Source organism: Salminus brasiliensis, chromosome 22 (assembly GCF_030463535.1).
Source record: "Salminus brasiliensis chromosome 22, fSalBra1.hap2, whole genome shotgun sequence".
Taxonomy (NCBI): domain Eukaryota; kingdom Metazoa; phylum Chordata; class Actinopteri; order Characiformes; family Bryconidae; genus Salminus; species Salminus brasiliensis.
The window spans coordinates 20340990-20360989 of record NC_132899.1 but is presented as its reverse complement, the minus strand read 5'-3'; the positions used below and the strand labels follow the sequence as shown (position 1 = coordinate 20360989).

The 20000-nt window shown below is 42.1% G+C and overlaps 27 non-coding genes across 27 annotated transcripts; all 27 read left to right on the top strand.

The window, feature by feature from the left end:
* The first annotated feature begins 118 nt into the window (after nt 1–118).
* trnal-uag (transfer RNA leucine (anticodon UAG)) lies at nt 119–200 on the top strand. Its single transcript has one exon. It is a non-coding gene; the product is annotated as a tRNA-Leu (tRNA).
* Nucleotides 201–839: 639 nt separating this feature from the next.
* trnal-uag (transfer RNA leucine (anticodon UAG)) lies at nt 840–921 on the top strand. The gene has a single exon. It is a non-coding gene; the product is annotated as a tRNA-Leu (tRNA).
* A 1362-nt stretch (nt 922–2283) lies between these two features.
* trnal-uag (transfer RNA leucine (anticodon UAG)) lies at nt 2284–2365 on the top strand. Its single transcript has one exon. It is a non-coding gene; the product is annotated as a tRNA-Leu (tRNA).
* A 253-nt stretch (nt 2366–2618) lies between these two features.
* On the top strand, nt 2619–2700 carry trnal-gag (transfer RNA leucine (anticodon GAG)). The gene has a single exon. It is a non-coding gene; the product is annotated as a tRNA-Leu (tRNA).
* Nucleotides 2701–3004: 304 nt separating this feature from the next.
* Nucleotides 3005–3086, top strand: trnal-uag (transfer RNA leucine (anticodon UAG)). Its single transcript has one exon. It is a non-coding gene; the product is annotated as a tRNA-Leu (tRNA).
* Nucleotides 3087–3715: 629 nt separating this feature from the next.
* Nucleotides 3716–3797, top strand: trnal-uag (transfer RNA leucine (anticodon UAG)). Its single transcript has one exon. It is a non-coding gene; the product is annotated as a tRNA-Leu (tRNA).
* A 640-nt stretch (nt 3798–4437) lies between these two features.
* Nucleotides 4438–4519, top strand: trnal-uag (transfer RNA leucine (anticodon UAG)). The gene has a single exon. It is a non-coding gene; the product is annotated as a tRNA-Leu (tRNA).
* Nucleotides 4520–5159: 640 nt separating this feature from the next.
* On the top strand, nt 5160–5241 carry trnal-uag (transfer RNA leucine (anticodon UAG)). Its single transcript has one exon. It is a non-coding gene; the product is annotated as a tRNA-Leu (tRNA).
* Nucleotides 5242–6936: 1695 nt separating this feature from the next.
* trnal-uag (transfer RNA leucine (anticodon UAG)) lies at nt 6937–7018 on the top strand. The gene has a single exon. It is a non-coding gene; the product is annotated as a tRNA-Leu (tRNA).
* Nucleotides 7019–9435: 2417 nt separating this feature from the next.
* Nucleotides 9436–9517, top strand: trnal-uag (transfer RNA leucine (anticodon UAG)). Its single transcript has one exon. It is a non-coding gene; the product is annotated as a tRNA-Leu (tRNA).
* Nucleotides 9518–10157: 640 nt separating this feature from the next.
* On the top strand, nt 10158–10239 carry trnal-uag (transfer RNA leucine (anticodon UAG)). The gene has a single exon. It is a non-coding gene; the product is annotated as a tRNA-Leu (tRNA).
* A 1360-nt stretch (nt 10240–11599) lies between these two features.
* trnal-uag (transfer RNA leucine (anticodon UAG)) lies at nt 11600–11681 on the top strand. The gene has a single exon. It is a non-coding gene; the product is annotated as a tRNA-Leu (tRNA).
* Nucleotides 11682–12320: 639 nt separating this feature from the next.
* trnal-uag (transfer RNA leucine (anticodon UAG)) lies at nt 12321–12402 on the top strand. The gene has a single exon. It is a non-coding gene; the product is annotated as a tRNA-Leu (tRNA).
* A 640-nt stretch (nt 12403–13042) lies between these two features.
* On the top strand, nt 13043–13124 carry trnal-uag (transfer RNA leucine (anticodon UAG)). The gene has a single exon. It is a non-coding gene; the product is annotated as a tRNA-Leu (tRNA).
* A 253-nt stretch (nt 13125–13377) lies between these two features.
* Nucleotides 13378–13459, top strand: trnal-aag (transfer RNA leucine (anticodon AAG)). Its single transcript has one exon. It is a non-coding gene; the product is annotated as a tRNA-Leu (tRNA).
* Nucleotides 13460–13763: 304 nt separating this feature from the next.
* On the top strand, nt 13764–13845 carry trnal-uag (transfer RNA leucine (anticodon UAG)). The gene has a single exon. It is a non-coding gene; the product is annotated as a tRNA-Leu (tRNA).
* A 639-nt stretch (nt 13846–14484) lies between these two features.
* trnal-uag (transfer RNA leucine (anticodon UAG)) lies at nt 14485–14566 on the top strand. The gene has a single exon. It is a non-coding gene; the product is annotated as a tRNA-Leu (tRNA).
* A 253-nt stretch (nt 14567–14819) lies between these two features.
* On the top strand, nt 14820–14901 carry trnal-aag (transfer RNA leucine (anticodon AAG)). The gene has a single exon. It is a non-coding gene; the product is annotated as a tRNA-Leu (tRNA).
* A 304-nt stretch (nt 14902–15205) lies between these two features.
* On the top strand, nt 15206–15287 carry trnal-uag (transfer RNA leucine (anticodon UAG)). The gene has a single exon. It is a non-coding gene; the product is annotated as a tRNA-Leu (tRNA).
* A 640-nt stretch (nt 15288–15927) lies between these two features.
* trnal-uag (transfer RNA leucine (anticodon UAG)) lies at nt 15928–16009 on the top strand. Its single transcript has one exon. It is a non-coding gene; the product is annotated as a tRNA-Leu (tRNA).
* A 253-nt stretch (nt 16010–16262) lies between these two features.
* trnal-aag (transfer RNA leucine (anticodon AAG)) lies at nt 16263–16344 on the top strand. The gene has a single exon. It is a non-coding gene; the product is annotated as a tRNA-Leu (tRNA).
* Nucleotides 16345–16648: 304 nt separating this feature from the next.
* On the top strand, nt 16649–16730 carry trnal-uag (transfer RNA leucine (anticodon UAG)). Its single transcript has one exon. It is a non-coding gene; the product is annotated as a tRNA-Leu (tRNA).
* A 639-nt stretch (nt 16731–17369) lies between these two features.
* trnal-uag (transfer RNA leucine (anticodon UAG)) lies at nt 17370–17451 on the top strand. Its single transcript has one exon. It is a non-coding gene; the product is annotated as a tRNA-Leu (tRNA).
* Nucleotides 17452–18091: 640 nt separating this feature from the next.
* Nucleotides 18092–18173, top strand: trnal-uag (transfer RNA leucine (anticodon UAG)). The gene has a single exon. It is a non-coding gene; the product is annotated as a tRNA-Leu (tRNA).
* A 640-nt stretch (nt 18174–18813) lies between these two features.
* trnal-uag (transfer RNA leucine (anticodon UAG)) lies at nt 18814–18895 on the top strand. Its single transcript has one exon. It is a non-coding gene; the product is annotated as a tRNA-Leu (tRNA).
* A 253-nt stretch (nt 18896–19148) lies between these two features.
* trnal-aag (transfer RNA leucine (anticodon AAG)) lies at nt 19149–19230 on the top strand. Its single transcript has one exon. It is a non-coding gene; the product is annotated as a tRNA-Leu (tRNA).
* Nucleotides 19231–19534: 304 nt separating this feature from the next.
* Nucleotides 19535–19616, top strand: trnal-uag (transfer RNA leucine (anticodon UAG)). The gene has a single exon. It is a non-coding gene; the product is annotated as a tRNA-Leu (tRNA).
* The last annotated feature ends 384 nt before the right edge of the window (nt 19617–20000 follow it).

Sequence of the window (20000 nt, the reverse complement as noted above, 5' to 3'; positions counted from 1 at the left end):
TATGTTACAACCAGTCAACCAATCTGGGAACACTGCAATTGCACACAATTTTCTGTTTGTTTGTCAAAACACTGTAGCCTTCATTTTTCCAAAGCAGACAAAGGAGGTTATTGTGCGAGGTAGTGTGGCCGAGTGGTCTAAGGCGCTGGTTTTAGGCTCCAGTCTCTGTTAAGGCGTGGGTTCAAACCCCACCACTGCCAGTCAAGCTTTTGCAACAACCCCATCTCAGATTGGTCCCATGCTGGAATATGCTTAATGCTGTCTTTCAGCTGCCATTGCTTTGCGCTTTCCTGTGTTACCGAATGATCATTGTCTGTTTCAGAGTTTCATAGCTAGCATGAAAGGGATCTTTTTCATGGGAGAGAGTGCATGCTTTTGTTTCTGCATATTCTGATTGTTTTTAAGATGATAAAACCTTGCAAAACAAAGGAAGCACCAACTGCAACTGCAGAAGGTAGCGTGGTCGAGCGGTCTTAGGCACGGGATTATAGCTCCAGTCTCTTTGGGGGAGTGAGTTCAAATCCCACCGCTGCCAAAAGCAGGTTTTTTTAGCTCAGAGACACAAAAATGCACAAACAATGTTTTCAACAGAAAATTTTATTGTCTGAGACATTCTTTTTAAGGAATACCTCCATAGTTTACTATATTTCAGCATGTTTGTGGATTTTCGCATCAAATACTTCACTCAAAGTTTTTTCATGATAAAATTTACAAGGAAGCTTATGTTACAACCAGCCAACCAATCTGGGAACACTGCAATTGCACACAATTTTCTGTTGGTTTGTCAAAACACTGTAGCCTTCATTTTTGCAAAGCAGACAAAGGAGGTTATTGTGAGAGGTAGTGTGGCCGAGTGGTCTAAGGCGCTGGATTTAGTCTCCAGTCTCTGTGGAGGCGTGGGTTCAAATCCCACCACTGCCAGTCAAGCTTTTGCAACAACCCCATCTCAGATTGGTCTCATATTGGAATATGCTTAATGCTGTCTTTCAGCTGCCATTGCTTTGCACTTTCCTGTGTTACCGAATGATCATTGTCTGTTTCAGAGTTTCATAGCTAGCATGAAAGGGATCTTTTTCATGGGAGAGAGTGCATGCTTTTGTTTCTGCATATTCTGATTGTTTTTAAGATGATAAAACCTTGCAAAACAAAGGAAGCAGCAACTGCGACTGCAGAAGGTAGCGTGGCCGAGCGGTCTAAGGCACGGGATTATAGCTCCAGTCTCTTCGGGGGTGTGGGTTCGAATTCCACCGCTGCCAAAAGCAGTTTTTTTTTTTTACTCAGAGACACAAAAATGCACAAACAATGTTTTCAACAGAAAATTTTATTGTCTGAGACATTCTTTTTAAGGAATGCCTCCATAGTTTACTATATTTCAGCATGTTTGTGGATTTTCTGATCAAATACTTCACTCAAAGTTTTCTCATGACAACATTTACAAGGAAGCTTATGTTACAACCAGACAACCAATCTGGGAACACTGCAATTGCACACAATTTTCTGTGTTTGTCAAAACACTGTAGCCTTCATTTTTCCAAAGCAGACAAAGGAGGTTATTGTGAGAGGTAGTGTGGCCGAGTGGTCTAAGGCGCTGGCTTTAGGCTCCAGTCTCTGTGGAGGCATGGGTTCAAATCCCACCACTGCCAGTTAAGCTTTTGCAACAACCCCATCTCAGATTGGTCTCATGCTGGAATATGCTTAATGCTGTCTTTCAGCTGCCATTGCTTTGCGCTTTCCTGTGTTACCAAATGATCATTGTCTGTTTCAGAGTTTCATAGCTAGCATGAAAGGGATCTTTTTCATGGGAGAGAGTGCATGCTTTTGTTTCTGCATATTCTGATTGTTTTTAAGATGATAAAACCTTGCAAAACAAAGGAAGCAGCAACTGCTACTGCAGAAGGTAGCGTGGCCGAGCGGTCTAAGGCGCTGGATTAAGTCTCCAGTCTCTTCGAGGGTGTGGGATAGAATCCTAACGCTGCCAAAAGCAGTTTTTTTTTTACTCAGCGACACAAAAATGCACAAACAATGTTTTCAACTGAAAATTTTATTGTCTGAGACATTCTTTTTAAGGAATGCCTCCATAGTTTACTATATTTCAGCATGTTTGTGGATTTTCGCATCAAATACTTCACTCAAAGTTTTTTCATGACAATATTTACAAGGAAGCTTATGTTACAACCAGCCAACCAATCTGGGAACACTGCAATTGCACACAATTTTCTGTTTGTTTGTCAAAACACTGTAGCCTTCATTTTTCCAAAGCAGACAAAGGTGGTTATTGTGAGAGGTAGTGTGGCCGAGTGGTCTAAGGCGCTGGATTTAGGCTCCAGTCTCTGTTGAGGCGTGGGTTCAAATCCCACCACTGCCAGTCAAGCTTTTGCAACAACCCAATCTCAGATTGGTCTCATGCTGGAATATGCTTAATGCTGTCTTTCAGCTGCCATTGCTTTGCGCTTTCCTGTGTTACCGAATGATCATTGTCTGTTTCAGAGTTTCATAGCTAGCATGAAAGGGATCTTTTTCATGGGAGAGAGTGCATGCTTTTGTTTCTGCATATTCTGATTGTTTTTAAGATGATAAAACCTTGCAAAACAAAGGAAGCAGCAACTGCAACTGCAGAAGGTAGTGTGGCCGAGCGGTCTAAGGCGCTGGATTGAGGCTCCAGTCTCTTCGGGGGCGTGGGTTCAAATCCCACCGCTGCCAAAAGCAGTTTTTTTTAGCTCAGAGACACAAAACTGCAAAAACAATGTTTTCAACAGAAAATTTTATTGTCTGAGACATTCTTTTTAAGGAATGCCTCCATAGTTTACTATTTTTCAGCATGTTTGTGGATTTTCGCATCAAATACTTCACTCAAAGTTTTTTCATGATAATATTTACAAGGAAGCTTATGTTACAACAAGCCAACCAATCTGGGAACACTGCAATTGCACACAATTTTCTGTTTGTTTGTCAAAACACTGTAGCCTTCATTTTTCCAAAGCAGACAAAGGAGGTTGTTGTGAGAGGTAGTGTGGCCGAGTGGTCTAAGGCGCTGGATTTAGGCTCCAGTCTCTGTTGAGGCGTGGGTTCAAATCCCACCACTGCCAGTCAAGCTTTTGCAACAACCCAATCTCAGATTGGTCTCATGCTGGAATATGCTTAATGCTGTCTTTCAGCTGCCATTGCTTTGCGCTTTCCTGTGTTACCGAATGATCATTGTCTGTTTCAGAGTTTCATAGCTAGCATGAAAGGGATCTTTTTCATGGGAGAGAGTGCATGCTTTTGTTTCTGCATATTCTGATTGTTTTTAAGATGATAAAACCTTGCAAAACAAAGGAAGCAGCAACTGCAACTGCAGAAGGTAGCGTGGCTGAGCGGTCTAAGGCGCTGGATTAAGGCTCCAGTCTCTTCGGGGGCGTGGGTTCAAATCCAAACGCAGTTTTTTTTAGCTCAGAGACACAAAACTGCAAAAACAATGTTTTCAACAGAAAATTTTATTGTCTGAGACATTCTTTTTAAGGAATGCCTCCATAGTTTACTATATTTCAGCATGTTTGTGGATTTTCTGATCAAATACTTCACTCAAAGTTTTTTCTTGACAACATTTACAAGGAAGCTTATGTTACAACCAGACAACCAATCTGGGAACACTGCAATTGCACACAATTTTCTGTTTGTTTGTCAAAACACTGTAGCCTTCATTTTTCCAAAGCAGACAAAGGAGGTTATTGTGAGAGGTAGTGTGGCTGAGTGGTCTAAGGCGCTGGATTTAGGCTCCAGTCTCTGTGGAGGCATGGGTTCGAATCCCACCACTGCCAGTTAAGCTTTTGCAACAACCCCATCTCAGATTGGTCTCATGCTGGAATATGCTTAATGCTGTCTTTCAGCTGCGATTGCATTGCGCTTTCCTGTGTTACCAAATGATCATTGTCTGTTTCAGAGTTTCATAGCTAGCATGAAAGGGATCTTTTTCATGGGAGAGAGTGCATGCTTTTGTTTCTGCATATTCTAATTGTTTTTAAGATGATAAAACCTTGCAAAACAAAGGAAGCAGCAACGGCTACTGCAGAAGGTAGCGTGGCCGAGCGGTCTAAGGCGCTGGATTAAGGCTCCAGTCTCTTCGGGGGTGTGGGATAGAATCCTAACGCTGCCAAAAGCAGTTTTTTTTTTACTCAGAGACACAAAAATGCACAAAAAATGTTTTCAACAGAAAATTTTATTGTCTGAGACATTCTTTTTAAGGAATGTCTCCATAGTTTACTATATTTCAGCATGTTTGTGGATTTTCTGATCAAATACTTCACTCAAAGTTTTTTCATGATAATATTTACAAGGAAGCTTATGTTACAACCAGCCAACCAATCTGGGAACACTGCAATTGCACACAATTTTCTGTTTGTTTGTCAAAACACTGTAGCCTTCATTTTTCCAAAGCAGACAAAGGTGGTTGTTATGAGAGGTAGTGTGGCCGAGTGGTCTAAGGCGCTGGATTTAGGCCTCAGTCTCTGTTGAGGCGTGGGTTCAAATCCCACCACTGCCAGTCAAGCTTTTGCAACAACCCCATCTCAGATTGGTCCCATGCTGGAATATGCTTAATGCTGTCTTTCAGCTGCCATTGCTTTGTGCTTTCCTGTGTTACCGAATGGTCATTGTCTGTTTCAGAGTTTCATAATTAGCATGAAAGGGATCTTTTTCATGGGAGAGAGTGCATGCTTTTGTTTCTGCATATTCTGATTGTTTTTAAGATGATAAAACCTTGCAAAACAAAGGAAGCAGCAACTGCAACTGCAGAAGGTAGCGTGGCTGAGCGGTCTAATGCGCTGGTTTTAGGCTCCAGTCTCTTCGGGGGCGTGGGTTTGAATCCCATCGCTGCCAAAAGCAGTTTTTTTTTAGCTCAGAGACACAAAACTGCAAAAATAATGTTTTCAACAGAAAATTTTATTGTCTGAGACATTCTTTTTAAGGAATGCCTCCATAGTTTACTATATTTCAGCATGTTTGTGGATTTTCGCATCAAATACTTCACTCAAAGTTTTTTAATGACAACATTTACAAGGAAGCTTATGTTACAACCAGACAACCAATCTGGGAACACTGCAATTGCACACAATTTTCTGTTTGTTTGTCAAAACACTGTAGCCTTCATTTTTCCAAAGCAGACAAAGGTGGTTGTTGTGAGAGGTAGTGTGGCCGAGTGGTCTAAGGCGCTGGATTTAGGCTCCAGTCTCTGTTGAGGCGTGGGTTCAAATCCCACCACTGCCAGTCAAGCTTTTGCAACAACCCCATCTCAGATTGGTCTCATGCTGGAATATGCTTAATGCTGTCTTTCAGCTGCCATTGCTTTGTGCTTTCCTGTGTTACCGAATGGTCATTGTCTTTTTCAGAGTTTCATAGCTAGCATGAAAGGGATCTTTTTCATGGGAGAGAGTGCATGCTTTTGTTTCTGCATATTCTGATTGTTTTTAAGATAATAAAACCTTGCAAAACAAAGGAAGCAGCAACTGCAACTGCAGAAGGTAGCGTGGCTGAGCGGTCCAAGGCGCTGGATTAAGGCTCCAGTCTCTGTTGAGGCGTGGGTTCAAATCGCACCACTGCCAGTCAAGCTTTTGCAACAACCCCATCTCAGATTGGTCCCATGCTGGAATATGCTTAATGCTGTCTTTCAGCTGCCATTGCTTTGCGCTTTCCTGTGTTACCGAATGGTCATTGTCTGTTTCAGAGTTTCATAGCTAGCATGAAAGGGATCTTTTTCATGGGAGAGAGTGCATGCTTTTGTTTCTGCATATTCTGATTGTTTTTAAGATGATAAAACCTTGCAAAACAAAGGAAGCAGCAACTGCAACTGCAGAAGGTAGTGTGGCCGAGCGGTCCAAGGCGCTGGATTAAGGCTCCAATCTGTTCGGGGCCGTGGGTTGGAATCCCACCGCTGCCAAAAGCAGTTTTTTTAGCTCAGAGACACAAAAATGCACGAACAATGTTTTCAACAGAAAATTTTATTGTCTGAGACATTCTTTTTAAGGAATGCCTCCATAGTTTACTATATTTCAGCATGTTTGTGGATTTTCTGATCAAATACTTCACTCAAAGTTTTTTCATGATAATATTTACAAGGAAGCTTATGTTACAACCAGCCAACCAATCTGGGAACTATGCAATTGCACACAATTTTCTGTTTGTTTGTCAAAACACTGTAGCCTTCATTTTTCCAAAGCAGACAAAGGTGGTTGTTATGAGAGGTAGTGTGGCCGAGTGGTCTAAGGCGCTGGATTTAGGCTTCAGTCTCTGTTGAGGCGTGGGTTCAAATCGCACCACTGTCAGTCAAGCTTTTGCAACAACCCCATCTCAGATTGGTCCCATGCTGGAATATGCTTAATGCTGTCTTTCAGCTGCCATTGCTTTGTGCTTTCCTGTGTTACCGAATGGTCATTGTCTGTTTCAGAGTTTCATAACTAGCATGAAAGGGATCTTTTTCATGGGAGAGAGTGCATGCTTTTGTTTCTGCATATTCTGATTGTTTTTAAGATGATAAAACCTTGCAAAACAAAGGAAGCAGCAACTGCAACTGCAGAAGGTAGCGTGGCCGAGCGGTCTAAGGCGCTGGTTTTAGGCTCCAGTCTCTTCGGGGGCGTGGGTTTGAATCCCATTGCTGCCAAAAGCAGTTTTTTTTTAGCTCAGAGACACAAAACTGCAAAAACAATGTTTTCAACAGAAAATTTTATTGTCTGAGACATTCTTTTTAAGGAATGCCTCCATAGTTTACTATATTTCAGCATGTTTGTGGATTTTCGCATCAAATACTTCACTCAAAGTTTTTTAATGACAACATTTACAAGGAAGCTTATGTTACAACCAGACAACCAATCTGGGAACACTGCAATTGCACACAATTTTCTGTTTGTTTGTCAAAACACTGTAGCCTTCATTTTTCCAAAGCAGACAAAGGTGGTCGTTGTGAGAGGTAGTGTGGCCGAGTCGTCTAAGGCGCTGGATTTAGGCTCCAGTCTCTGTTGAGGCGTGGGTTCAAATCCCACCACTGCCAGTCAAGCTTTTGCAACAACCCCATCTCAGATTGGTCTCATGCTGGAATATGCTTAATGCTGTCTTTCAGCTGCCATTGCTTTGTGCTTTCCTGTGTTACCGAATGGTCATTGTCTGTTTCAGAGTTGCATAACTAGCATGAAAGGGATCTTTTTCATGGGAGAGAGTGCATGCTTTTGTTTCTGCATATTCTGATTGTTTTTAAGATGATAAAACCTTGCAAAACAAAGGAAGCAGCAACTGCAACTGCAGAAGGTAGCGTGGCTGAGCGGTCTAAGGCGCTGGTTTTAGGCTCCAGTCTCTTCGGGGGCGTGGGTTTGAATCCCATCGCTGCCAAAAGCAGTTTTTTTTTAGCTCAGAGACACAAAACTGCAAAAACAATGTTTTCAACAGAAAATTTTATTGTCTGAGACATTCTTTTTAAGGAATGCCTCCATAGTTTACTATATTTCAGCATGTTTGTGGATTTTCGCATCAAATACTTCACTCAAAGTTTTTTCATGACAACATTTACAAGGAAGCTTATGTTACAACCAGACAACCAATCTGGGAACACTGCAATTGCACACAATTTTCTGTTTGTTTGTCAAAACACTGTAGCCTTCATTTTTCCAAAGCAGACAAAGGTGGTTGTTATGAGAGGTAGTGTGGCCGAGTGGTCTAAGGCGCTGAATTTAGGCTTCAGTCTCTGTTGAGGCGTGGGTTCAAATCCCACCAGTGCCAGTCAAGCTTTTGCAACAACCCCATCTCAGATTGGTCCCATGCTGGAATATGCTTAATGCTGTCTTTCAGCTGCCATTGCTTTGTGCTTTCCTGTGTTACCGAATGGTCATTGTGTGTTTCAGAGTTTCATAATTAGCATGAAAGGGATCTTTTTCATGGGAGAGAGTGCATGCTTTTGTTTCTGCATATTCTGATTGTTTTTAAGATAATAAAACCTTGCAAAACAAAGGAAGCAGCAACTGCAACTGCAGAAGGTAGCGTGGCTGAGCGGTCCAAGGCGCTGGATTAAGGCTCCAGTCTCTGTTGAGGCGTGGGTTCAAATCGCACCACTGCCAGTCAAGCTTTTGCAACAACCCCATCTCAGATTGGTCCCATGCTGGAATATGCTTAATGCTGTCTTTCAGCTGCCATTGCTTTGCGCTTTCCTGTGTTACCGAATGGTCATTGTCTGTTTCAGAGTTTCATAGCTAGCATGAAAGGGATCTTTTTCATGGGAGAGAGTGCATGCTTTTGTTTCTGCATATTCTGATTGTTTTTAAGATGATAAAACCTTGCAAAACAAAGGAAGCAGCAACTGCAACTGCAGAAGGTAGTGTGGCCGAGCGGTCCAAGGCGCTGGATTAAGGCTCCAATCTGTCCGGGGCCGTGGGTTGGAATCCCACCGCTGCCAAAAGCAGTTTTTTTAGCTCAGAGACACAAAAATGCACGAACAATGTTTTCAACAGAAAATTTTATTGTCTGAGACATTCTTTTTAAGGAATGCCTCCATAGTTTACTATATTTCAGCATGTTTGTGGATTTTCTGATCAAATACTTCACTCAAAGTTTTTTCATGATAATATTTACAAGGAAGCTTATGTTACAACCAGACAACCAATCTGGGAACACTGCAATTGCACACAATTTTCTGTTTGGTTGTCAAAACACTGTAGCCTTCATTTTTCCAAAGCAGACAAAGGTGGTCGTTATGAGAGGTAGTGTGGCCGAGTGGTCTAAGGCGCTGGATTTAGGCTTCAGTCTCTGTTGAGGCGTGGGTTCAAATCGCACCACTGTCAGTCAAGCTTTTGCAACAACCCCATCTCAGATTGGTCCCATGCTGGAATATGCTTAATGCTGTCTTTCAGCTGCCATTGCTTTGTGCTTTCCTGTGTTACCGAATGGTCATTGTCTGTTTCAGAGTTTCATAACTAGCATGAAAGGGATCTTTTTCATGGGAGAGAGTGCATGCTTTTGTTTCTGCATATTCTGATTCTTTTTAAGATGATAAAACCTTGCAAAACAAAGGAAGCAGCAACTGCAACTGCAGAAGGTAGCGTGGCCGAGCGGTCTAAGGCGCTGGTTTTAGGCTCCAGTCTCTTCGGGGGTGTGGGTTTGAATCCCATCACTGCCAAAAGCAGCTTTTTTTTAGCTCAGAGACACAAAACTGCAAAAACAATGTTTTCAATAGAAAATTTTATTGTCTGAGACATTCTTTTTAAGGAATGCCTCCATAGTTTACTATATTTCAGCATGTTTGTGGATTTTCGCATCAAATACTTCACTCAAAGTTTTTTAATGACAACATTTACAAGGAAGCTTATGTTACAACCAGACAACCAATCTGGGAACACTGCAATTGCACACAATTTTCTGTTTGTTTGTCAAAACACTGTAGCCTTCATTTTTCCAAAGCAGACAAAGGTGGTTGTTCTGAGAGGTAGTGTGGCCGAGTGGTCTAAGGCGCTGGATTTAGGCTCCAGTCTCTGTTGAGGCGTGGGTTCAAATCCCACCACTGCCAGTCAAGCTTTTGCAACAACCCCATCTCAGATTGGTCTCATGCTGGAATATGCTTAATGCTGTCTTTCAGCTGCCATTGCTTTGTGCTTTCCTGTGTTACCGAATGGTCATTGTCTGTTTCAGAGTTGCATAACTAGCATTAAAGGGATCTTTTTCATGGGAGAGAGTGCATGCTTTTGTTTCTGCATATTCTGATTGTTTTTAAGATGATAAAACCTTGCAAAACAAAGGAAGCAGCAACTGCAACTGCAGAAGGTAGCGTGGCCGAGCGGTCTAAGGCGCTGGTTTTAGGCTCCAGTCTCTTCGGGGCCGTGGGTTTGAATCCCATCGCTGCCAAAAGCAGTTTTTTTTTAGCTCAGAGACAAAAAACTGCAAAAACAATGTTTTCAACAGAAAATTTTATTGTCTGAGACATTCTTTTTAAGGAATGCCTCCATAGTTTACTATATTTCAGCATGTTTGTGGATTTTCGCATCAAATACTTCACTCAAAGTTTTTTCATGACAACATTTACAAGGAAGCTTATGTTACAACCAGACAACCAATCTGGGAACACTGCAATTGCACACAATTTTCTGTTTCTTTGTCAAAACACTGTAGCCTTCATTTTTCCAAAGCAGACAAAGGTGGTTGTTATGAGAGGTAGTGTGGCCGAGTGGTCTAAGGCGCTGGATTTAGGCTTCAGTCTCTGTTGAGGCGTGGGTTCAAATCCCACCAGTGCCAGTCAAGCTTTTGCAACAACCCCATCTCAGATTGGTCCCATGCTGGAATATGCTTAATGCTGTCTTTCAGCTGCCATTGCTTTGTGCTTTCCTGTGTTACCGAATGGTCATTGTGTGTTTCAGAGTTTCATAATTAGCATGAAAGGGATCTTTTTCATGGGAGAGAGTGCATGCTTTTGTTTCTGCATATTCTGATTGTTTTTAAGATAATAAAACCTTGCAAAACAAAGGAAGCAGCAACTGCAACTGCAGAAGGTAGTGTGGCCGAGCGGTCCAAGGCGCTGGATTAAGGCTCCAATCTGTCCGGGGCCGTGGGTTGGAATCCCACCGCTGCCAAAAGCAGTTTTTTTAGCTCAGAGACACAAAAATGCACGAACAATGTTTTCAACAGAAAATTTTATTGTCTGAGACATTCTTTTTAAGGAATGCCTCCATAGTTTACTATATTTCAGCATGTTTGTGGATTTTCTGATCAAATACTTCACTCAAAGTTTTTTCATGATAATATTTACAAGGAAGCTTATGTTACAACCAGACAACCAATCTGGGAACACTGCAATTGCACGCAATTTTCTGTTTGGTTGTCAAAACACTGTAGCCTTCATTTTTCCAAAGCAGACAAAGGTGGTCATTATGAGAGGTAGTGTGGCCGAGTGGTCTAAGGCGCTGGATTTAGGCTTCAGTCTCTGTTGAGGCGTGGGTTCAAATCGCACCACTGTCAGTCAAGCTTTTGCAACAACCCCATCTCAGATTGGTCCCATGCTGGAATATGCTTAATGCTGTCTTTCAGCTGCCATTGCTTTGTGCTTTCCTGTGTTACCGAATGGTCATTGTCTGTTTCAGAGTTTCATAACTAGCATGAAAGGGATCTTTTTCATGGGAGAGAGTGCATGCTTTTGTTTCTGCATATTCTGATTGTTTTTAAGATGATAAAACCTTGCAAAACAAAGGAAGCAGCAACTGCAACTGCAGAAGGTAGCGTGGCCGAGCGGTCTAAGGCGCTGGTTTTAGGCTCCAGTCTCTTCGGGGGTGTGGGTTTGAATCCCATCACTGCCAAAAGCAGTTTTTTTTTAGCTCAGAGACACAAAACTGCAAAAACAATGTTTTCAATAGAAAATTTTATTGTCTGAGACATTCTTTTTAAGGAATGCCTCCATAGTTTACTATATTTCAGCATGTTTGTGGATTTTCGCATCAAATACTTCACTCAAAGTTTTTTAATGACAACATTTACAAGGAAGCTTATGTTACAACCAGACAACCAATCTGGGAACACTGCAATTGCACACAATTTTCTGTTTGTTTGTCAAAACACTGTAGCCTTCATTTTTCCAAAGCAGACAAAGGTGGTTGTTGTGAGAGGTAGTGTGGCCGAGTGGTCTAAGGCGCTGGATTTAGGCTCCAGTCTCTGTTGAGGCGTGGGTTCAAATCCCACCACTGCCAGTCAAGCTTTTGCAACAACCCCATCTCAGATTGGTCTCATGCTGGAATATGCTTAATGCTGTCTTTCAGCTGCCATTGCTTTGTGCTTTCCTGTGTTACCGAATGGTCATTGTCTGTTTCACAGTTTCATAGCTAGCATGAAAGGGATCTTTTTCATGGGAGAGAGTGCATGCTTTTGTTTCTGCATATTCTGATTGTTTTTAAGATAATAAAACCTTGCAAAACAAAGGAAGCAGCAACTGCAACTGCAGAAGGTAGCGTGGCCGAGCGGTCCTAGGCGCTGGATTAAGGCTCCAGTCTCTTCGGGGGTGTGGGTTCGAATCCCACCACTGCCAAAAGCAGTTTTTTTTAGCTCAGAGACACAAAACTGCAAAAACAATGTTTTCAACAGAAAATTTTATTGTCTGAGACATTCTTTTTAAGGAATGCCTCCATAGTTTACTATATTTCAGCATGTTTGTGGATTTTCGCATCAAATACTTCACTCAAAGTTTTTTCATGACAACATTTACAAGGAAGCTTATGTTACAACCAGACAACCAATCTGGGAACACTGCAATTGCACACAATTTTCTGTTTGTTTGTCAAAACACTGTAGCCTTCATTTTTCCAAAGCAGACAAAGGTGGTTGTTATGAGAGGTAGTGTGGCCGAGTGGTCTAAGGCGCTGGATTTAGGCTTCAGTCTCTGTTGAGGCGTGGGTTCAAATCCCACCAGTGCCAGTCAAGCTTTTGCAACAACCCCATCTCAGATTGGTCCCATGCTGGAATATGCTTAATGCTGTCTTTCAGCTGCCATTGCTTTGTGCTTTCCTGTGTTACCGAATGGTCATTGTCTGTTTCAGAGTTTCATAATTAGCATGAAAGGGATCTTTTTCATGGGAGAGAGTGCATGCTTTTGTTTCTGCATATTCTGATTGTTTTTAAGATGATAAAACCTTGCAAAACAAAGGAAGCAGCAACTACAACTGCAGAAGGTAGCGTGGCCGAGCGGTCTAAGGCGCTGGTTTTAGGCTCCAGTCTCTTCGGGGGCGTGGGTTTGAATCCCATCGCTGCCAAAAGCAGTTTTTTTTTAGCTCAGAGACACAAAACTGCAAAAACAATGTTTTCAACAGAAAATTTTATTGTCTGAGACATTCTTTTTAAGGAATGCCTCCATAGTTTACTATATTTCAGCATGTTTGTGGATTTTCGCATCAAATACTTCACTCAAAGTTTTTTAATGACAACATTTACAAGGAAGCTTATGTTACAACAAGACAACCAATCTGGGAACACTGCAATTGCACACAATTTTCTGTTTGTTTGTCAAAACACTGTAGCCTTCATTTTTCCAAAGCAGACAAAGGTGGTTGTCGTGAGAGGTAGTGTGGCCGAGGGGTCTAAGGCACTGGATTTAGGCTCCAGTCTCTGTTGAGGCGTGGGTTCAAATCCCACCACTGCCAGTCAAGCTTTTGCAACAACCCCATCTCAGATTGGTCACATGCTGGAATATGCTTAATGCTGTCTTTCAGCTGCCATTGCTTTGTGCTTTCCTGTGTTACCGAATGGTCATTGTCTGTTTCAGAGTTTCATAGCTAGCATGAAAGGGATCTTTTTCATGGGAGAGAGTGCATGCTTTTGTTTCTGCATATTCTGATTGTTTTTAAGATAATAAAACCTTGCAAAACAAAGGAAGCAGCAACTGCAACTGCAGAAGGTAGCGTGGCCGAGCGGTCCAAGGCGCTGGATTAAGGCTCCAGTCTCTTCGGGGGCGTGGGTTCGAATCCCACCGCTGCCAAAAGCAGTTTTTTTTAGCTCAGAGACACAAAACTGCAAAAACAATGTTTTCAACAGAAAATTTTATTGTCTGAGACATTCTTTTTAAGGAATGCCTCCATAGTTTACTATATTTCAGCATGTTTGTGGATTTTCGCATCAAATACTTCACTCAAAGTTTTTTCATGACAACATTTACAAGGAAGCTTATGTTACAACCAGACAACCAATCTGGGAACACTGCAATTGCACACAATTTTCTGTTTGTTTGTCAAAACACTGTAGCCTTCATTTTTCCAAAGCAGACAAAGGTGGTTGTTATGAGAGGTAGTGTGGCCGAGTGGTCTAAGGCGCTGGATTTAGGCTTCAGTCTCTGTTGAGGCGTGGGTTCAAATCCCACCAGTGCCAGTCAAGCTTTTGCAACAACCCCATCTCAGATTGGTCCCATGCTGGAATATGCTTAATGCTGTCTTTCAGCTGCCATTGCTTTGTGCTTTCCTGTGTTACCGAATGGTCATTGTCTGTTTCAGAGTTTCATAACTAGCATGAAAGGGATCTTTTTCATGGGAGAGAGTGCATGCTTTTGTTTCTGCATATTCTGATTGTTTTTAAGATGATAAAACCTTGCAAAACAAAGGAAGCAGCAACTGCAACTGCAGAAGGTAGCGTGGCCGAGCGGTCTAAGGAGCTGGTTTTAGGCTCCAGTCTCTTCGGGGGTGTGGGTTTGAATCCCACCGCTGCCAAAAGCAGTTTTTTTCAGCTCAGAGACACAAAACTGCAAAAACAATGTTTTCAACAGAAAATTTTATTGTCTGAGACATTCTTTTTAAGGAATGCCTCCATAGTTTACTATATTTCAGCATGTTTGTGGATTTTCGCATCAAATACTTCACTCAAAGTTTTTTAATGACAACATTTACAAGGAAGCTTATGTTACAACCAGACAACCAATCTGGGAACACTGCAATTGCACACAATTTTCTGTTTGTTTGTCAAAACACTGTAGCCTTCATTTTTCCAAAGCAGACAAAGGTGGTTGTTGTGAGAGGTAGTGTGGCCGAGTGGTCTAAGGCGCTGGATTTAGGCTCCAGTCTCTGTTGAGGCGTGGGTTCAAATCCCACCACTGCCAGTCAAGCTTTTGCAACAACCCCATCTCAGATTGGTCTCATGCTGGAATATGCTTAATGCTGTCTTTCAGCTGCCATTGCTTTGTGCTTTCCTGTGTTACCGAATGGTCATTGTCTGTTTCAGAGTTTCATAGCTAGCATGAAAGGGATCTTTTTCATGGGAGAGAGTGCATGCTTTTGTTTCTGCATATTCTGATTGTTTTTAAGATAATAAAACCTTGCAAAACAAAGGAAGCAGCAACTGCAACTGCAGAAGGTAGCGTGGCCGAGCGGTCCAAGGCGCTGGATTAAGGCTCCAGTCTCTTCGGGGGCGTGGGTTCGAATCCCACCGCTGCCAAAAGCAGTTTTTTTTAGCTCAGAGACACAAAACTGCAAAAACAATGTTTTCAACAGAAAATTTTATTGTTTGAGACATTCTTTTTAAGGAATGCCTCCATAGTTTACTATATTTCAGCATGTTTGTGGATTTGCGCATCAAATACTTCACTCAAAGTTTTTTCATGACAACATTTACAAGGAAGCTTATGTTACAACCAGACAACCAATCTGGGAACACTGCAATTGCACACAATTTTCTATTTGTTTGTCAAAACACTGTAGCCTTCATTTTTCCAAAGCAGACAAAGGTGGTTGTTGTGAGAGGTAGTGTGGCCAAGTGGTCTAAGGCACTGGATTTAGGCTCCAGTCTCTGTTGAGGCGTGGGTTCAAATCCCACCACTGCCAGTCAAGCTTTTGCAACAACCCCATCTCAGATTGGTTCTATGCTGGAATATGCTTAATGCTGTCTTTCAGCTGCCATTGCTTTGCGCTTTCCTGTGTTACCGAATGGTCATTGTCTGTTTCAGAGTTTCATAGCTAGCATGAAAGGGATCTTTTTCATGGGAGAGAGTGCATGCTTTTGTTTCTGCATATTCTGATTGTTTTTAAGATAATAAAACCTTGCAAAACAAAGGAAGCAGCAACTGCAACTGCAGAAGGTAGCATGGCCGAGCGGTCCAAGGCGCTGGATTAAGGCTCCAGTCTTTTCTGGGGTGTGGGTTCGAATCCCACAGCTGCCAAAAGCAGTTTTTTTTTAGCTCAGAGACACAAAACTGCCAAAACAATGTTTTCAACAGAAAATTTTATTGTCTGAGACATTCTTTTTAAGGAATGCCTCCATAGTTTACTATATTTCAGCATGTTTGTGGATTTTCGCATCAAATACTTCACTCAAAGTTTTTTCATGACAACATTTACAAGGAAGCTTATGTTACAACCAGACAACCAATCTGGGAACACTGCAATTGCACACAATTTTCTGTTTGTTTGTCAAAACACTGTAGCCTTCATTTTTCCAAAGCAGACAAAGGTGTTTGTTATGAGAGGTAGTGTGGCCGAGTGGTCTAAGGCGCTGGATTTAGGCTTCAGTCTCTGTTGAGGCGTGGGTTCAAATCCCACCGCTGCCAGTTAAGCTTTTGCAACAACCCCATCTCAGATTGGTCCCATACTGGAATATGCTTAATGCTGTCTTTCAGCCGCCAATGCTTTGCGCTTTCCTGTGTTACCGAATGGTCATTGTCTGTTTCAGAGTTTCATAGCTAGCATGAAAGGGATCTTTTTCATGGGAGAGAGTGCATGCTTTTGTTTCTGCATATTCTGATTGTTTTTAAGATAATAAAACCTTGCAAAACAAAGGAAGCAGCAACTGCAACTGCAGAAGGTAGCGTGGCCGAGCGGTCCAAGGCGCTGGATTAAGGCTCCAGTCTCTTCGGGGGCGTGGGTTCGAATCCCACCGCTGCCAAAAGCAGTTTTTTTTAGCTCAGAGACTCAAAACTGCAAAAACAATGTTTTCAACAGAAAATTTTATTGTCTGAGACATTCTTTTTAAGGAATGCCTCCATAGTTCACTATATTTCAGCATGTTTGTGGATTTTCGCATCAAATACTTCACTCAAAGTTTTTTCATGACAACATTTACAAGGAAGCTTATGTTACAACCAGACAACCAATCTGGGAACACTGCAATTGCACACAATTTTCTGTTTGTTTGTCAAAACACTGTAGCCTTCATTTTTCCAAAGCAGACAAAGGTGGTTGTTATGAGAGGTAGTGTGGCCGAGTGGTCTAAGGCGCTGGATTTAGGCTTCAGTCTCTGTTGAGGCGTGGGTTCAAATCCCACCAGTGCCAGTCAAGCTTTTGCAACAACCCCATCTCAGATTGGTCCCATGCTGGAATATGCTTAATGCTGTCTTTCAGCTGCCATTGCTTTGTGCTTTCCTGTGTTACCGAATGGTCGTTGTCTGTTTCAGAGTTGCATAACTAGCATGAAAGGGATCTTTTTCATGGGAGAGAGTGCATGCTTTTGGTTCTGCATATTCTGATTGTTTTTAAGATAATAAAACCTTGCAAAACAAAGGAAGCAGCAACTGCAACTGCAGAAGTTAGCGTGGCCGAGCGGTCCAAGGCGCTGGATTAAGGCTCCAGTTTCTTCGGGGTCGTGGGTTCGAATCCCACCGCTGCCAAAAGCAGTTTTTTTTAGCTCAGAGACACAAAACTGCAAAAACAATGTTTTCAACAGAAAATTTTATTGTCTGAGACATTCTTTTTAAGGAATGCCTCCATAGTTTACTATATTTCAGCATGTTTGTGGATTTTCGCATCAAATACTTCACTCAAAGTTTTTTCATGACAACATTTACAAGGAAGCTTATGTTACAACCAGACAACCAATCTGGGAACACTGCAATTGCACACAATTTTCTGTTTGTTTGTCAAAACACTGTAGCCTTCATTTTTCCAAAGCAGACAAAGGTGGTTGTTGTGAGAGGTAGTGTGGCCGAGTGGTCTAAGGCGCTGGATTTAGGCTTCAGTCTCTGTTGAGGCGTGGGTTCAAATCCCACCAGTACCAGTCAAGCTTTTGCAACAACCCCATCTCAGATTGGTCCCATGCTGGAATATGCTTAATGCTGTCTTTCAGCTGCCATTGCTTTGTGCTTTCCTGTGTTACCGAATGGTCATTGTCTGTTTCAGAGTTTCATAATTAGCATGAAAGGGATCTTTTTCATGGGAGAGAGTGCATGCTTTTGTTTCTGCATATTCTGATTGTTTTTAAGATGATAAAACCTTGCAAAACAAAGGAAGCAGCAACTGCAACTGCAGAAGGTAGCGTGGCTGAGCGGTCTAAGGCGCTGGTTTTAGGCTCCAGTCTCTTCGGGGGCGTGGGTTTGAATCCCTTCGCTGCCAAAAGCAGTTTTTTTTTAGCTCAGAGACACAAAACTGCAAAAACAATGTTTTCAACAGAAAATTTTATTGTCTGAGACATTCTTTTTAAGGAATGCCTCCATAGTTTACTATATTTCAGCATGTTTGTGGATTTTCGCATCAAATACTTCACTCAAAGTTTTTTAATGACAACATTTACAAGGAAGCTTATGTTACAACCAGACAACCAATCTGGGAACACTGCAATTGCACACAATTTTCTGTTTGTTTGTCAAAACACTGTAGCCTTCATTTTTCGAAAGCAGACAAAGGTGGTTGTTATGAGAGGTAGTGTGGCCGAGTGGTCTAAGGCGCTGGATTTAGGCTTCAGTCTCTGTTGAGGCGTGGGTTCAAATCCCACCACTGCCAGTCAAGCTTTTGCAACAACCCCATCTCAGATTGGTCCCATGCTGGAATATGCTTAATGCTGTCTTTCAGCTGCCATTGCTTTGTGCTTTCCTGTGTTACCGAATGGTCGTTGTCTGTTTCAGAGTTGCATAACTAGCATGAAAGGGATCTTTTTAATGGGAGAGAGTGCATGCTTTTGGTTCTGCATATTCTGATTGTTTTTAAGATGATAAAACCTTGCAAAACAAAGGAAGCAGCAACTGCAACTGCAGAAGGTAGCGCGGCCGAGCGGTCTAAGGCGCTGGTTTTAGGCTCCAGTCTCTTCGGGGGCGTGGGTTTGAATCCCATCGCTGCCAAAAGCAGTTTTTTTTTAGCTCAGAGACACAAAACTGCAAAAACAATGTTTTCAACAGAAAATTTTATTGTCTGAGACATTCTTTTTAAGGAATGCCTCCATAGTTTACTATATTTCAGCATGTTTGTGGATTTTCGCATCAAATACTTCACTCAAAGTTTTTTAATGACAACATTTACAAGGAAGCTTATGTTACAACCAGACAACCAATCTGGGAACACTGCAATTGCACACAATTTTCTGTTTGTTTGTCAAAACACTGTAGCCTTCATTTTTCCAAAGCAGACAAAGGTGGTTGTTATGAGAGGTAGTGTGGCCGAGTGGTCTAAGGCGCTGGATTTAGGCTCCAGTCTCTGTTGAGGCGTGGGTTCAAATCCCACCACTGCCAGTCAAGCTTTTGCAACAACCCCATCTCAGATTGGTCTCATGCTGGAATATGCTTAATGCTGTCTTTCAGCTGCCATTGCTTTGCGCTTTCCTGTGTTACGGAATGGTCATTGTCTGTTTCAGAGTTTCATAGCTAGCATGAAAGGGATCTTTTTCATGGGAGAGAGTGCATGCTTTTGTTTCTGCATATTCTGATTGTTTTTAAGATAATAAAACCTTGCAAAACAAAGGAAGCAGCAACTGCAACTGCAGAAGTTAGCGTGGCCGAGCGGTCCAAGGCGCTGGATTAAGGCTCCAGTCTCTTCGGGGTCGTGGGTTCGAATCCCACCGCTGCCAAAAGCGGTTTTTTTTAGCTCAGAGACACAAAACTGCAAAAACAATGTTTTCAACAGAAAATTTTATTGTCTGAGACATTCTTTTTAAGGAATGCCTCCATAGTTTACTATATTTCAGCATGTTTGTGGATTTTCGCATCAAATACTTCACTCAAAGTTTTTTCATGACAACATTTACAAGGAAGCTTATGTTACAACCAGACAACCAATCTGGGAACACTGCAATTGCACACAATTTTCTGTTTGTTTGTCAAAACACTGTAGCCTTCATTTTTCCAAAGCAGACAAAGGTGGTTGTTGTGAGAGGTAGTGTGGCCGAGTGGTCTAAGGCGCTGGATTTAGGCTTCAGTCTCTGTTGAGGCGTGGGTTCAAATCCCACCAGTACCAGTCAAGCTTTTGCAACAACCCCATCTCAGATTGGTCCCATGCTGGAATATGCTTAATGCTGTCTTTCAGCTGCCATTGCTTTGTGCTTTCCTGTGTTACCGAATGGTCATTGTCTGTTTCAGAGTTTCATAATTAGCATGAAAGGGATCTTTTTCATGGGAGAGAGTGCATGCTTTTGTTTCTGCATATTCTGATTGTTTTTAAGATGATAAAACCTTGCAAAACAAAGGAAGCAGCAACTGCAACTGCAGAAGGTAGCGTGGCTGAGCGGTCTAAGGCACTGGTTTTAGGCTCCAGTCTCTTCGGGGGCGTGGGTTTGAATCCCATCGCTGCCAAAAGCAGTTTTTTTTTAGCTCAGAGACACAAAACTGCAAAAACAATGTT